Here is a 15,695-nt window from a genome sequence, read left to right as displayed (position 1 = left end):
ACCATGAAAATGGATGCATTCCCTGCAAGTGACAGGTACCAAAAGAACTCTCAATGGGCATGTTCCTTTAGGAAGTCAGGGTGTTCAGGAAGCTAGTAGAGTTTAGTAGTTACAGGCATCTTTTGGGCACTGGGGTTAAACCCGAGCTGATCCTAAAAACTCAAGTGACTCTGGGAGTGTCATCTGTGACATGCACATAAATTTTGCCTTTTTTTAAAAAAAGTTTTCTTAGACTGTCTCAACTAAAGTACACTCTTTTTAGAGAAGAAAATGAGACACTTAAAGAGTTAAACCAACATTAAACCAAAACCCACTTTGGATTCTTCTTCTCCCACAAACTGGAATTGCACATGAAGCATTTAAAGGACTTGGGTAAACCAGAACCAAAACTTACTTTCAGCACAACAAACCACCTGCAAACCAACACCCGCAGCAAAAGCCTGAGCAGCATGGAAACTGCTCTGCAGACCACAAAGCAGCAGCTGTTACAGCCTCCCCATCCCCACCATGCATGACAAGCCCTCACTTCTCTACCCTAGGATGCTCTGCAGACCACACAGCCAAACTTCTCATAGGTATTCAATGCAAACTAACCAAGTCCTTGCCATTAAGAAAAGGCTCACGTACCTGTTCCTGCTCTTCCCCTGCAAAGAATTTAATGTTAATCAATGGCCACCAAGCCACATCAACATGTGCTTTCCCCTGGAAATGGCACAGGCATATCTCACTTTGAGACCTATTTCTGGAGGAGTATGAGGAGAAGATGTACAGGGGTCTCGCAGCAAGCTGCGGCTCGCATGCCACAGCACTGGCACAAGCAGGTTCAGCTGGAACCACATCTCACTGACCCAGCTTTAATGAGCTCAAGGCAAACAGTGGTGCCACACAAACAGCAGCACCCCAGCTCCAACAAGAATGCTGAAGACCAGAGCTAGAGATTGTACCAATGGAAAGCCGACACGGCGATGGATCGTAGCACCGCGCACCTTCAAGGGACTGTTTTCCAACAACAACACTTTCACCTTACCAGTCAGTCAACCATTACTGGCCTGAAGCAGGTTAAGTTCACTCGTAACAGATCCTGACCAAAAGTTGCTCTTTTTTCATTTCTCCAGTTTTAACCATTATTCAGCCTCAGACTCATGGTAGCACACACTCACTGCTCCTTACAGGCAAGTGGTATTTCACCTCACTACTATGACCTGCTAAAGCATAAGATGCTTGTTCAGCACTCTCCCACAGGCAGTGATTGACAAACACTGAGCCTCTACGGGTGTAGTACTTCTTTCAATCCCAGAAAAGGCTACAGTCACCTTGCTCCAAACTGATATACCTGGAGATCATGAAAAACACATTTATTTCCTAACAGTATAATCACCATGGCAACCAGCTTCCAGGAAAATAACAGTCAACGACTTCAGGACAAAGACAGGCCACTAAGGAATTCATTAAGGGAGACCAACCAGCTCACACAATCTGAAGAATACTGAAATTTGCCAAATTTCTCTCTGAAGAAACTGTAAGTAGGCGTCTGCAAAGTTCTTATCATAACCCATCACACAGTTGGATCAATGGCACTACCATCTGTCTCAACATCTCAGTGCCCTTTAACGTTGTTCAAAACTTTTTAGACACCTTGTAGGGCAGTTTTAGGGCAACATTCTCCAATGTACACAATTTAACCTTTCAGACCATTTCTTTATATCAAAAGAAAACTATCTCACGCTCAAATTCTTTGCCACTGCACACATTAGTATTCACTTTTAGTCACGTAAGTTTAAATAATGAAACTGCAGTTATTGCAAACACTTAAATGATGCTTTTCATTAAATGAAAATGTATTACAAAGATAGATCAACCTCATCTTAGAGATAGGGAAATAACGATTAATACCTTGCTTAGGGACATACAGTCAGGGACACACAGAATCTTTGTATTCTTACAGGTTTTCAGAGCTACTGCAGAAATTGTTCAATTTTCACAGAACAGCAGCTCCTTTGGGAAATGCACACTGCTTTTAATTGATGGAATTACACAGACCATTACTTACTTATACACAACTAAAAAAAGGCACCTAGTTGGGTTACGGAATCCAAGTCCCTGAGTAAAAAAAGGCACTAAGATTGTAATGGGCAGCTCAAACCATTTCACTCCTGAAGCTCTGGTGCATTTCTCCAGTTTTCACAAAAGCATTTCACAGGAAATAAAAATACTTTTCTACCCATGCTATTTTAGTATACTACCACAACCAAATAAAAACGCCAAGGTTAGACTGGGGAACATGATTAAAGTTTCCCGCATTAAGTTCTGCCCACTCAGAGGCATTTACCAGACTATCACCCCTTGATCCCAGCTCTGCTTGCACAGGAGTGATAGGAGGAATAACTGCAGCACAGATAAGGATCCTTTTCTACACCACAGCACTTCACTGCCAGTTACAGTTCACACTAGCATTGCAGACACAGACCATTTTGCCCTCCTGTTACAGGAGCAACGACATCAGGATATTAAGCCAGACAGGTAGGTAGGTTAGACATGTGTCCCTCCAGTATCATCTCAGCCTGAATCACTGGAGCTCATGAATAAAAGCTCTAAGAAACGCGTGTCTGCTAAATACTTACTGTACAGCAACATAGCATGCTGAATGATTCAGTCAGGTTATCTACTTACAGCACAGTAGTTTTCCTTTTTGGAAAAAAATGCTTAAAAATAACCAGTCTCTTCTAGGAGAGATGTGTTTGCCTACCTTTCGCTGTAACCCACAATTAATTGCTAAGGTTGCTGCTGCCCTGGAGTGTTAGCATGAACACCTACATCACAGGAAAGATAATCACGTCCAGGTAGTTTACGAAAGGAGAGTCAACAGATGTTATCAGTGTACATTGGCCTCTGCTAAGTCCATACAGAGGAAGTCAGCTGACTTCCTCATTCCAGGTTTAAAATTCAATACAGAAGTACAGCTAAAAGCCTTAAGGTAAAATACAGCTGTGCAAGCTGGGCAGCTTTTGTGCTTCTTAAACAGCTGAGGTTCTTTATCTTCCATTACCTGGGTGGGACAAAGCTGTGCAGTCACAAAGCAAAGCCCACCCAGCTCTGCTAGTCTTGTACATTACAGGCAGACTGCCCTAAGAGACCGCTGCTTTCTGTGAGCAAAAAGACCACTGCGCTACGACCTGTGCATAGGAAGGCAAGCAAAACTTACTTCTTTTCTAGCCTTTGCTGAAGATGCTTTCCAATTCAAAGCAGGTATCTTCTAACTTGATCCGAACACTTTATCTAACCAAACAGAGGAACCACCGTTGCCTCCCAGGTGCATTTCAGTGACTACTTAACATCTGTCAAATGCTTGGAAGAAGAAAGTCTCTACAGACCTTAGTGGCACTTAAGAACTGAATGGGTGAGCAGTGAAGACTCAGGTCATACAACACAGGCTCTTCTGAAAGGAATCTTTTCAATATTCCTACTGTGGGTTCAAACAAGGTCACCCTCCACACAAAAGGCCAGCTAGATATTCTGGTGCTCATACAGTCTCACTGTGCATATTATATTCCATTGTTAAAAACGTGAATAATGGTGCAGATCAATCTGAATCTAGAAGGTGCATGCCTAGAGTTCTCTTTGCCCTATAACCCGATGGCCTTTTCCTCCCATTTGTTATAAGTCATAGCAGATATACATACCTCAAAAGTGCTCAGGTTGGCTCATCTCTTTGCATAGATATGCTCACAGTTGTAATCCAAATGTCTTCAACAGAGGTCTAATTTTAAAAATACTCAGAAGTATAAATTCCACAGGAAACAGGAAAGTCAGGGGAGGGAAGGAGATAGGATTTATCAGCTTCTACATTTGCAGACAGCTGCAGTCAGTAATGTGGTTCATTTTCAGAGTAAATCTTGGCAACAAAGCTTCGTTGTAGAGGAGAAAGACCTGCCAAAATTAACAAGCATAGTAAGAAGCACCCTTAACACCTGATAAGCAACAAAACAGCACCACAGGTTCAGAGTCTCCTTCAGAGAAAAAAATTACATCTTACTTCAAATATTGGGTTTCTGCTAGCTTTGATGTCTTTAAAATCAGAAGTGGCCTTTGAAATTACCTCATATTCTGAGTACTTTAACCTAATAAATTATCTCATGAAGGAAAATTCTCTAAGCATTCAGATCATAACAGAGGACACAACACAACGCCACACTGCAGAGTGCCTTGTTTCAGACAAAACTTCCCAGCTCATTAGATGCCTTGGTGGCTCACTGCATATTTTCACACAGGACTGCTTGTGTGACCAGCATGAGACTAAAGAATTAAACTGCTGTCCAAAACAGGGACCAACCCAGAGAGTGATGGAAGTCCAACACAGCATAGATATAAGGAACACACTAGGGGAGTTCCCGCACAGCATTAACATTTAGGAGTGTTGGTGTACTCTGAACTTATCTAATTTGGATTTAAGTTAATAAAACAAACTCTTTGGGGCAGAGACCTATTCTGTGTTTGCATTTCACATAGTACAGCAGATCTAGGTTCCAAATCAAAGCTGTTCAATACTATTGTGATACACTTTTTTTAACTTTTGGTACAACAGTAGGATTCTTCTTTACAAATCAAAAAAGGTCAGCTAGTTTTGCATTACCATAAAATGCTTCTGAAAGTATGAAGAGATTTCACTTTGCAAAGAAGATATTTAGCTCCCACACAATCACTTGTTTCCTTCCTTCCTTTTCCTTTTGTGACCATTTAAACATGCTTGTCTGGAGGAACAATTTTAAGAATTGGGAGCTTATATGCAAGCTTAAAGAATCAACTCACTGTGTCGTGACAACACCCAGTGTCTTGACTCTCTAGAGTTTTTTAAAATTTTAACTATTTTAACTACTCACTTTCTAGCAGTGCTTACAAATCGCATTTAGCCTGCCATGCAGGGCCACCTACAGCCAGCTGCCCACAAGCCACTTTAACGAGTCTCACCATTAATACTGAAATAGTACCCTCTCTCTCACCCTAGAGAGTTAATCTGAGTCCCCTGTTAGTTATAAACTCATATCCTTATCAAGAGGGAACTGTCTTCTCTGTAAGTACCATTTCATCAAGCAGTATCCAAGCACACCACCGTAATCAGCTTTCCCAATGTCTTAGAGGACAGACATAAGGGAGAACCAGTAGCCCTGTTTCAGAGGTGAGGAGACTTCAGGTCCATCAAGGAAAGCCACTCAGCTAGGTCGCCTGAGCAATAGCTTCAGCTCACTGATTCCAGTTCCCAAAGTCCAGCTTTCATTAGAAGGCAGCAGCTATGAAATCAGCTGAGGAGAACACACCACATCAGGAAAACACACTGTAGAAATGAGCAGGGAGAGAACACTCCTCCCCCAGACCTCTAAGCAAAAATTCCTAGAAACCCAGCCCAAGATATTATCACGCCAATTATTTTTGAATGGTTCAAAAACAGTTCTCTGAAAGACCAGATGATATACTAATATCAGGTTTGCCTAACTCCAGTGCAAGCCGCAGCAGCCCACTCATTACAAACACCAGCAGCTCCACAGACCCACGCCAAACCATTCATCTGACCAGCAGAGGAGCCTACTTGCTAGATATAACCCATTTCCTAAAGAAAGTACCTCTTTAAACACACAGAAAAAACCCTGTAGTCTTTCAATGACATTTATTTTGTATCTGAATTAGGTACAGCTTTTAATTATTGGATCTTTACCTAGGATTAAATAAGATGTGAGAGCACCCAAACCATGCCAGAGATGTGCTTAAAAAAGACAACCCATCAACTCCTTTGTGGTACTTGGTGGGGGACACCCAAACTTTTTAATGGCATGAAAGCCTGAAGTCCTAATTTATTTCTAACACAAAACTGACACAAAGGAGATCTTCCTCTATTTTCAGTTTGCTTCCATATTTTGAATGACTTCCAGATCGGTTGAGTGGGTTTATCAGGCAGCTGAACTGCACAGAGTGGATACAAAGCTCCAATAAACTTGTCTGTTTGGCACAGGAATCTTGTGAGGCTGTGGAGGTCACTAGCAGTGCAAGTCCTGCAAGCTGGGGGGCCTCGCTGTCCCCAGACAAGAGCAGGGAGAGAGTCCTCCAGCACCTGAGAGGAACAATCCTGGCTAGTACACCTGGCTTTCCTCGCCCCCAGACATTTCAAGATGGAAAAAGAACCTACCCCGAGAGGAGCATCGTCCTGTTGACTAAACACGAAGCTGCCTGCAACATGTTAATCCTGCTCAAGACAGGACCAGCAGTAAGCTGCAAGGACAGCGCTGCTTGCTCCCCAAACTCAGGGGGACCCTCTTGCACTGGCTCAGGTCCAGGGCATTACTACTTCAGGTGTGTGTTACTAAGGGCTTCCACCTTGCGGAAACATTAGATTTTAAGGTTTGCGGCCAACTGACACCATTTCTGATGCAGTGACAGTTACATTTCTCTCCTCCTCCTCTGTACTTCCACTCAGATTGTTACCCCTTCAGTTTGTACCTTCACACCTTCTGCCCACCAAGAAGCCTCCGTAGGGTTCCTCACTGATCAAATCTTGTAGCGAAAGTGATTGCCTCAGCTTTGTTGGCCACAGTATTTGTTACTAATGCACGCTAGGTTTTTCTGGTATTATCGCCGACAGCAGCTGTACACACATGCTGAGCTAACAGATAGTTTCAGTTCTAAGCCTCACAACTTTCAGTACTTGTAGTGCTCAGAAGCCACTGCTTTACATCTGAAGTTCTCTACTTTAAAGGCCTGCCTCTGAAAACCCATTTCAGAACGGCAAAATTTAATCTCACAAGTCACTACAATGAAATAATTAGTATCTTAATTACCTAATAAAAGACAGCTAACGTAGGGAGGAACACGTGAAGAACAAACCCAAATTGTAGCTATCTTAAAAATCAGTAAGGTCAGACACAGCCGACTCCTCCAAAACAAAGAGGCCGGGCACCCGCAGCGCCTTCGCAGGCAGTTCTGCACACGCGTACCGGGCCCCGCGGCCTCCCGGGAGGCGCCGGCCGGCTGCGAGGGCTGCGCGCCTCCCGCCGGCCCCGGGCCCCGGCCGCGGCGCACCTGCGCCCCGGCCCGCCCCCACCGGTCCCGGCAACAAGCCCCGACGGGCTGGGATGGGGTGGCCTGGGAGGGTGGCCCCGAGGCGGCTGGGCCGCGGCTCCCTCCGGGGGGCTCCGAGCCGGGCACGGAGAAACGGGGCGGGGGTGGGGCGGGACAGCGCGGCCCAACGACAGGTCCGGAAGTGGGTGAGGCCGCTCGCAGTGGGCGCAGCCGGGCCCCGGCCGCGCCCGACCCGGCCCGCGGAGATCCCCTCGGCCTCAGCGCCGGCCTCGACCCGCGGAGATCCCCTCGGCCTCAGCGCCGGCCTCGACCCGCGGAGATCCCCTCGGCCTCAGCGCCGGCCTCGACCCGCGGAGATCCCCTCGGCCTCAGCGCCGGCCTCGACCCGCGGAGATCCCCTCGGCCTCAGCGCCGGCCTCGACCCGCGGAGATCCCCTCGGCCTCAGCGCCGGCCTCGACCCGCGGAGATCCCCTCGGCCTCAGCGCCGGCCTCGACCCGCGGAGATCCCCTCGGCCTCAGCGCCGGCCTCGACCCGCGGGGGATCCCCCCGTCCCCCCCGTGCTGCCCAAGGGCCGCGGGGCCGGGAAGGGCCACCCCCAGCCCGCACCGGAGCCGACCCGCGGGGTGGGCCGGTCAGTCACTCACCGGCCGAGCGGAGGCGCCCCGAGTGCGCCGCCGGCGGCTGCTCCATCCCTGCGCGCCCCGCCACACCACTAGCCCCGGCCGCGCACGACGTCAGCGCGCAGCCTCGAGGGGCGGAGCGGGGCGGGCACGGTGGCATCACCCGGTGGGGGCGGGGCAGGGCGATAGACCACGCCCGCTCCCGACATGTTCCTGCCGGCCGCGGGCCGCCCCGCGGGGCCTGTAGGGAGGCGGCCCCGCGGCTCCCGCCCACCGAGCCCTGCCCCGGGAGATGCCCGGGTTGCACGAAGCGCCCCTCGGTAGGGTGTGCTGCTAGCGTGCTGGCTGGCCGCGGGGTAGCGCGTGTGATTTCTAAGCCCCTTTCCAGCGATCCCAGACTGTAGACAATAGACCCTTCACTCTGCTCCTCTCCTACCACCTTTCTGACACGTTTTTTTCCCTCTGCTCTCGTGTTCCTTTTCCCACGTTTGCAACTTGCCACTGGGCCCTGCAGGCACTGCTTCTGTAGCCGTTGCCGGAGAGAGGCCTCGAACGGAACAGCTTGCCACGACTGAGCTCCGCTGTGTGCCTGTTTGCCTTCAGCAGTGACTCGGACTGCCCCAGACACGCAGTGTGGGCATTAGGTTGCTCCTTCAGTCCTGACAATGTGGTTATTTGAAGTCCCCCGTGAAGCCCACAGTGGCTGGCAGTCACAGGTTCTCTGTCTAACAATAGGCTCTAGGAAGGATTCATACCTGGTATCAGGTTGCAAACTGGTTTGTGACCTCTAGCTTGCCGCATGGAATAGTGCTTAGGGTTGTGATCACCATTCAGGTGCTTTTAGAATAGTCAAACTGTATTGTAGGTATTTCAGAAGGGCTCCTTGATCAGCTGCTTCTGGTGTTCCACCATCATTTTCATCTAACAGTGAGTTAGATGAAGTACCCTGAGAAGACACCAAAGACCAGGATCTGAAAGACACTGCTCCGGTTGACCTGACCATCTCTCCTCATCTGAACAGCAATGTTATCTAGGGTGACTGTGTTTATTTTTAGACGGCTGAACTCTTTCTGGAAGCTGATTTGATGATAAATTTGCCTTGATATGTATTTGTATGATGCAATTAATGTATTTAGCTGCAAAAAGGTTGGAATTTATACAACTTGACTTTTATTTTAAACCAGGGCTTATTAATTCTTACGTTTTTTCACGTAAAGCTCAAGAATTAATGAACACCAGCCAATACCTTTCCCACTCAAATCCCTTCCTCACTGCCACCAGCTAGCTTTTCTTGTCTCTCCCCGTGCGTCCCCCAGGTCACAGTCCAGTGTGTCCTGAAGCTACAGCAGAGCCTGGCTATGTCATGTTGGGGTGTACAGAGAAGGCAAGAGCTGTATGCTGAATCCAAGCACTGCCACTTGAATTTACAGACACAGGGTGTGCAGAGAGGACATGGATCCTGACATGCCAAGAAAAGCTAAAGGCAGGAAATACGAGATGGTGGATCTTTGCCTACTGAAGAGAATATGCACCACTGACATAGAGCTCCACTGAGGAGTGAGGAGTGTGCTGGATGTATCATCTGTTAAGGGCCTCTCCCTCCTCACTGCCTTCCTTCTCTGATGCTTCAGTAGTCAAAGAAGCCTTATGCCTTTCCATAAACAATTGGTCATCTAAGGTCTGGCTGGGCATTGCATGATTTTCAGGATCTAGGAAATGAGGACAGTTTATTTAAAGCTGACAGGAACTTTGCTCCTTCCCCTATTTCCTAAAAAAACATTTTGCAGAACTAGAAAGAGATCTTTTGAAATTTCTCTTTAAACCATTTTTCACCTTTCCTCCTTTTCAAAGCTGAATAACCAAGCTCTGGGATCCTGCGTCAGCACATGAGAACAGAAGGTGAGACTGACCAAAAGCAGCAAGTGAACCTGGCCTGATGAATTTTCATTGGCTAACTTCAGAGCGTATACAAGGTAAACGAACAGCATACATGGTGGCATTTATATTCAAAATATTTAGTAATTCAATTTTTTCTTATTTATTAATAACAAATATCCAAGTAAGTAATGCATTGTTAGTGTTAGATTTCCAGTTGACGTTAAATTTGGCTTTAAACTACAACATGATTAAGAATATCAGATTCAAAAGTTCACAGGAAATCTGTAGTTTTAGACAACACACAGAAGTGATGAACCAGGTAGCCAAGGAAGTAATTCAAGTACAATTATCCCTCTCTGCGGGTACTTCGTATTGATGTTTTGGCTTGTTAATTACTTTCCTTCTTTATATACTTTCTAACAGGACTTTCTGCAATATATTTCTACATATTTGATCTTGTACTGTGTAATTAATTTAAAAAAAAATATTCACTAATTCAAAGAGGGGAACGCTGCAAATCTACAAATAGACATTCAGGGAATGGCTTCAGTATCATAGCTTTGTAGCATCTTCTCTGTTTTTTCGGAACAATTGAATCCAAAGGAGCTCAGTATCTTTGAAAGCCAGACAGCACAATGTTTTGGACATGCACAATCCAGATCTGTAGACCTACATGTATCTATGGACAGGAGCCAACACTTATTACAGATACTTCTGTTTTAGACACTTACCTGAGCTATCACTAGTAGAGCTCCAGAGTTTCAGGAGATCAATGTGCCAACTTAAAATCCATTCACTCCTTGTACAGGAGAAAACATTCTGGCCCTCACTAGTCTCTGTCCAACACAGTGGCTTGTGCCAGTGCAAAGTGAATGCAAAATAAGCATGCAGTTATTTTTTTGAGGTGGTGGCATTCAGCACAGCTCTTAATGCTCATTTGCACAAGAAGGTCCTGTGACAGGCTGTGGATCTAAATAGAATGTAGGAGGGTGAAAGCTGGACTAGGACACCAGAGCAAATAGCTTGCATGTGGCTGAAACTGGGGAGGGTCTCTTTGTGCTTCTATTAATCGACTTTGATTCCTACGGGGGCTGGGGGGAACACCAGTTTGTGGACTTTACCTTTCTATGCCTTTCTCAAAACATCACTTATATTACCCTGGTCAGTTCTCATGATGCCACCCTTGGTTTGTTAGCTAGGCCCTTCAGTAAGGGGAGAGTCCCCAGCCTTGCAGATATGAACCACTGTGCCTCCAGATGTTGGGGGTTTTTTTATTTTTGGTCCTGTCCTTGTATAATTTCCGCTCTTTCAATGGGGAGTTGCTGGGAAGAAACCAAGTAGCAGACTGAAGACGGACATGAAATAAACAGTGAATTTAATGTAAAGGACTGATAAATTACATTCACATTAAAGCTTAGTTCTTTACTCTCCGGTCACTATAGAAACTAGCTCTGCCTGACTGCTGGGATACCATTTCAGAAGCACCAGCAGGCATCAGCTATACTGCCAGAAATGGTGAATAAAGGACATGAGCTACCCTGGGAGTTTGTTACAGAGAGAAACACAAGCTCAGGAGGGCAGTTCTGGTTAGAGTGGTGAAAAATCTTTGCTGATCTGACCTGGAAAAAATGGACCCTTTAATTCAGCATCAGCTCTCAGGCAGGCCTTATAGCAACAACCATGAGTTTGTTTTGTGACTGCCGTCCTCCTGAAAACTGATCCCCTTTACATTCACAAGGCAATTTCATTCCTTCCTGCATAGTGCCAGAAGACATAGCTGCATTACAGATGTCTCCCAATATCCATGTGATATAGTTCAGTTTTGCAGTGCTCTCCCTACGAGGGAATTATTACTTTGACATATACCAACAGATGTCTGGGGGTAGGGTTTGGAATGATACTGGCAAAGAGAGGAGAAAAAAGGGTCGTCTTTTTATGGGTCACAGGCTATTTCCAATGTTTTGCAAGGGATTACTCTACAGGGTTTGGATGCCAGGCAGTTCAACATAGGCTGAGCGTGGGCCTGCTTGGCCACCACTTGCAGTGAACCTTATGGCTTCAGTGTTAGACAAGGAAGTTTTCAAGTTGTTTAACTCCCAGATTTGTAGAGTGACTGATCCCAGCACCTCAAAGCTTAGACCACATCCCCTGCAGTATGGGTGAGGTCAGTAGAGTATGCCCCATTTAGTCTTCTATCATCTATCATCTGTCCTTGCAGCCACAGGTGGCTCACAGACAAATTGCCCAGGGCCCAGAGATGATCCTGGCATCACATGCCCCATGAATGATGGGCGTTGTGAGACAGCTGTCCTTTAGCTGCCTTAGCCTCATGTGGGTGCACCCAAGCTCCCAGCATCTTCCTTCTGGCAGTGTGAGCTCGTGGGCCAGGTGCCAGAACTCCCTTTCCTATACAGTTGCTATAGTCACTAGTCAGTAGGACTGTACGTAAATATTAGCCACGCTACTTCCTCAGGTGCTACATAGCACAAAAGCTCATGTGCTTTAATCAGTGCACTGAAGGGCTACCCTGCTCACACAGAGATGACTGATATGGAATATTTTGTAGGGAAAAATAATTATTTTTCTAGTAAGGGTAAAAGAAATTTCTTACTATGCAGGTGGTGAGACACTGGAACAGGTTTCCCAGAGAAGTTTTGGATGCCTCATCATCAGAAGTTTTTGAGGTCAGGTTGGATGGGGCTTTGAGCAACCTGGTCTAGTGAAAGATGTCTGCTTGTGGCAGTGGGGTTGGACTTAGGTGATCTTTAAGGGTCCCTTACCACCCAAATCATGCTATGATTAATGAAATGTGATTGTTGAAACACAGGATTTGCTGTAACCCTCTGTTAAGCATGAGCACGAGCACTTTGCCATCCTTATGGGCTGAGATCTGAAGCTCTGGAAGATAAGCTCTCACTCTGTCACAGTCTCATTTCATATGCCTATCATATGATAGCGCCACGGAACAAATGTCCTTATACACATTTTCTTCCTCATCTAGCTGATTTATACACTAAAGCTTGCAATTTCAGTCACACACTGAAATAGCGTCACAGCCGCTTATATGAAGAGAACAGCCTTGCCAAAAACACAGGGGGGAAAAAATAAACAAACACAAGCCATGGCCAAAACCATGAGATCTGAACTGTGCCTGCAGTTGCAAGTGGAAAAAGACACAGACTGTAAGTCCAGGCTGCTTTTTTGGTTAAGGGTCTCCAAGGACAGCCTGAAGAAGAAGGGGCACCATCAGCTGGAGAATGATAAAAGCCCAGGGAGATGGCCCTGGGAGGAACACTGCAACTAATATGATGACAGATGGGGCTCAGCTATGAGGTTTCTTCCGACAGGTTTGACCACACACTACTCTTCTCTACCACTATGACTCTGTCATAGTACTCTGTCATAGTGCCATCATCCCAAAATTTTTACTTGGCTGACACCACAATATCTGAGTCCCTCTTTCTCCCTCTTTCCTCCCTTATTCGTGCATTTGGTAGCTGCCACTGAAAAACACTGAAAAAAGAAGTAAGACACAGGTAGGTATCTTCAGAAAATAAATGACCTCCTAATGACTTCAGCAGCTTCTCTTTCACAACCAGACTACTCCAGGCTGTTGTCTCGTCAGGTTTGCTAGGCTGAGCAAGGAAAGCAGTGATACTTGGACTGGAGATGTCTAGGAAAATAGATGCTAGACAAATGAACATCTGACGCTTCCCTGTGAGTCAAGTCAGGCTCGGTGCCTTGTCCAAATGGCAGGAGGAATCACTTATGGCATGAATTCCTGTCTTTCACATGAGAAAGAAAATCAAAGTCTCTGTTGCTTACAGGTAAGAAGGAGGCCCTAAAAATTGGCAAGTGCACCACTAAACCATGTCCCTCAGCACCACATCTACACATCTTTTAAGTACCTCCAGGGATGGTGACTCAATCACTTCCCTGGGCAGCCTGTTCCAATGCTTGAAAACCCTTTCAGTGATCACTGCCCTACTGCTGGCCACACTATTGCTGACACAAGCCCGGGTGCTGGTGGCCTCCTTGGCCACCAGGGTGCTGCTGGCTCATGCTCAGCTGGCTGTCAGCCAGCACCCCCAGGGCCTTCTCCGCCAGGCACTTTCCAGCCACTCTGCCCCAGGCCTGCAGCGTTGCCTGGGGTTGGTGTGACTCAAGGGCAGGACCCGGCACTTGGCCTTGTTGACCTCCTACCAGTGACCTCGGCCCATCGATCCAGCCTGTCCAGATCCCTCTGTAAAGCCTTCCTACCCTCAAGCAGACCAACACTCCCGCCCAACATGGTGTCATCTGCAAACTTACTGAGGGTGTACTCAATCCCCTCGTCCAGATCGTTGATAAAGATACTAAAGTTATTAATATCTCTTCATATTGCATGCATAAAGGATAATTCAGGTAGCTTATGTATGCAAGCACAAAATCAGGCATGTACATTTGAAATACGCAATGAGGTAATGCATACTGACAAACAAGAGAATAATTTTAAATCTGTTCAGGTTAAATAAGTTATTGCTCTCTGACAGATTCTAACCACACCAGCAGTTGCCCAAGAGCAGGAAGAAACTGTAGCCATTCTTTGAAAATAAGAAATAAAGCAGAACATTGAGCCTTGCTTGCAAATACAATGGCAGCTGCATTGGCATATCTTTTAACCTTCATTGGCATGCTCTGACAAAAATGTCAGCAGTCATAACATTGTTTTTGCTTTCATGGCAAGAATAAAAAGTGCTGAGCTGCAAAGCTCACCATTCAAAAAAGAGTTAGCCTTCAGGGCTTAACTGAAAACAGGCCATCAACTTGGAAGTACAGAAAGCAGATCAGGGGTCAGGAGTTTGCTAAGAGGATTTTCACAAATACACCTGTGATGTCAGTACAAAATGACACCTGTTAATCAGGCAAATCTGGAAAGAACGGGTAATATCAGGGATAACATTCTCTGAGACTATTCCACTGGAAGCTGTGACACAGCAAGACCCAAATACCAATTCAGACAGAAACTGAGTCATCTCAGATGAGTGTTTAGGGCAGTACCAAATTCTAGGAAAGACCACCAGGAAGTTAGGACTCTAAGTTAGATAAGGACTTCGAACCCACAGAGTGAACTTCTTTAACATGTCAGACACCAAATGCTATGGGCAAACTGGATTCAAACTGATTGGGATTTAATTTTGCAGCTAGTATTTATACCTCTAATTCATACCCATGCAACTCAAGTTCCAGGGGAGTTTTGTTTGCTTTCAAGGGTGCAATGTCAGGCACACTGCAGCAAGGATCCTGTTAGTCCATGTACTTATCTGGATTCTTTGTGGCTTATAATTTCATATGCTATTACGGATTCTGTATGGCTCTGTGTTGGGGTTTGGAATATAAAACAGCCTTTAGGAGCTTGGTTTACAGAATTTTCTAACACAAAGGCTTATTATGGCACCATGGGTTAAGTAACCAAACTACTACATTGCTTTGAAACTGCAGGACCAAGTCAATAATGCCAATCAGCTTATGAGTGTGAGCAACAATATCCACTGGAATATTAGGCTTCAAAGCTAGCTAAGACCTCTGATGGGAACCAGAGGTGCAATGAAAACTGTGCAAGGGCAGAAGTATGGGTTATGTCATCGCTGTGGTATGCAGACTGTGTTTAATTAGTAGTAGGTAGGAGTATCAAGGCTAAAGCAAGATAGTTCTGTCCAAAAAGCATATAATGGAAATTAAATATGACCAGCATGGATGATAGGGTCAGAAGGGAGGTCGGATGCAAGGCTACCTTCATCTAGGTAATCATATTAATAATATCAAGCCAGAATTACCTATGTAACAGTGTCAAAAATACCAAATTTGGCTATAGATGTGACAAAATTGTGACCAATGAGGAAAAATAATTAGAGGTGGGTTGTTTATCTGTGAGGAGGCTGGGGAGAGCCTGTGCTCCAGCGTGTGACACAGTGCATCCCCTGCCACACAGCAGGCTGTGCTGCTGGGGAACCGACAGCGTTAGTGAGGTGATGCTTGGGAACACCCCTGTGTTTGGGACAGTGAATATGTTGCATGGGACATTTTTCCCTCACAGAGGTCCACTGGACCTCAATTGCTTTGCCCTTCCATGGAGGGCCTGTGCTGAGAA

General features: G+C 46.0%; 1 protein-coding gene across 14 annotated transcripts in view; it reads right to left on the bottom strand.

Annotated features, from left to right (window-relative positions):
- TMCC1 (transmembrane and coiled-coil domain family 1) overlaps positions 1–15,695 on the bottom strand; it is a 197,517-nt gene that overhangs the window by 114,119 nt on the left and 67,703 nt on the right. For 4 of the 14 annotated variants that reach the window (XM_075095546.1, XM_075095545.1, XM_075095551.1 and 1 more), the window contains exons 1-2: positions 7,712–7,822; positions 3,681–3,927 (exon numbers count right to left, since the gene is read on the bottom strand). The gene's annotated coding sequence lies outside the window, so the exon portion shown is untranslated. Of the gene's footprint in view, positions 1–3,680; positions 3,928–7,711; positions 7,824–15,695 lie in introns of those variants that run through there. The other 10 variants (XM_075095540.1, XM_075095539.1, XM_075095538.1 and 7 more) reach the window with 5 other exon arrangements.

Source organism: Phalacrocorax aristotelis, chromosome 6 (genome assembly GCF_949628215.1).
Source record: "Phalacrocorax aristotelis chromosome 6, bGulAri2.1, whole genome shotgun sequence".
Lineage (NCBI taxonomy): Eukaryota > Metazoa > Chordata > Aves > Suliformes > Phalacrocoracidae > Phalacrocorax > Phalacrocorax aristotelis.
Note: the sequence above shows the minus strand (reverse complement) of the source record. Positions and strands in the feature narration are given on the sequence as shown.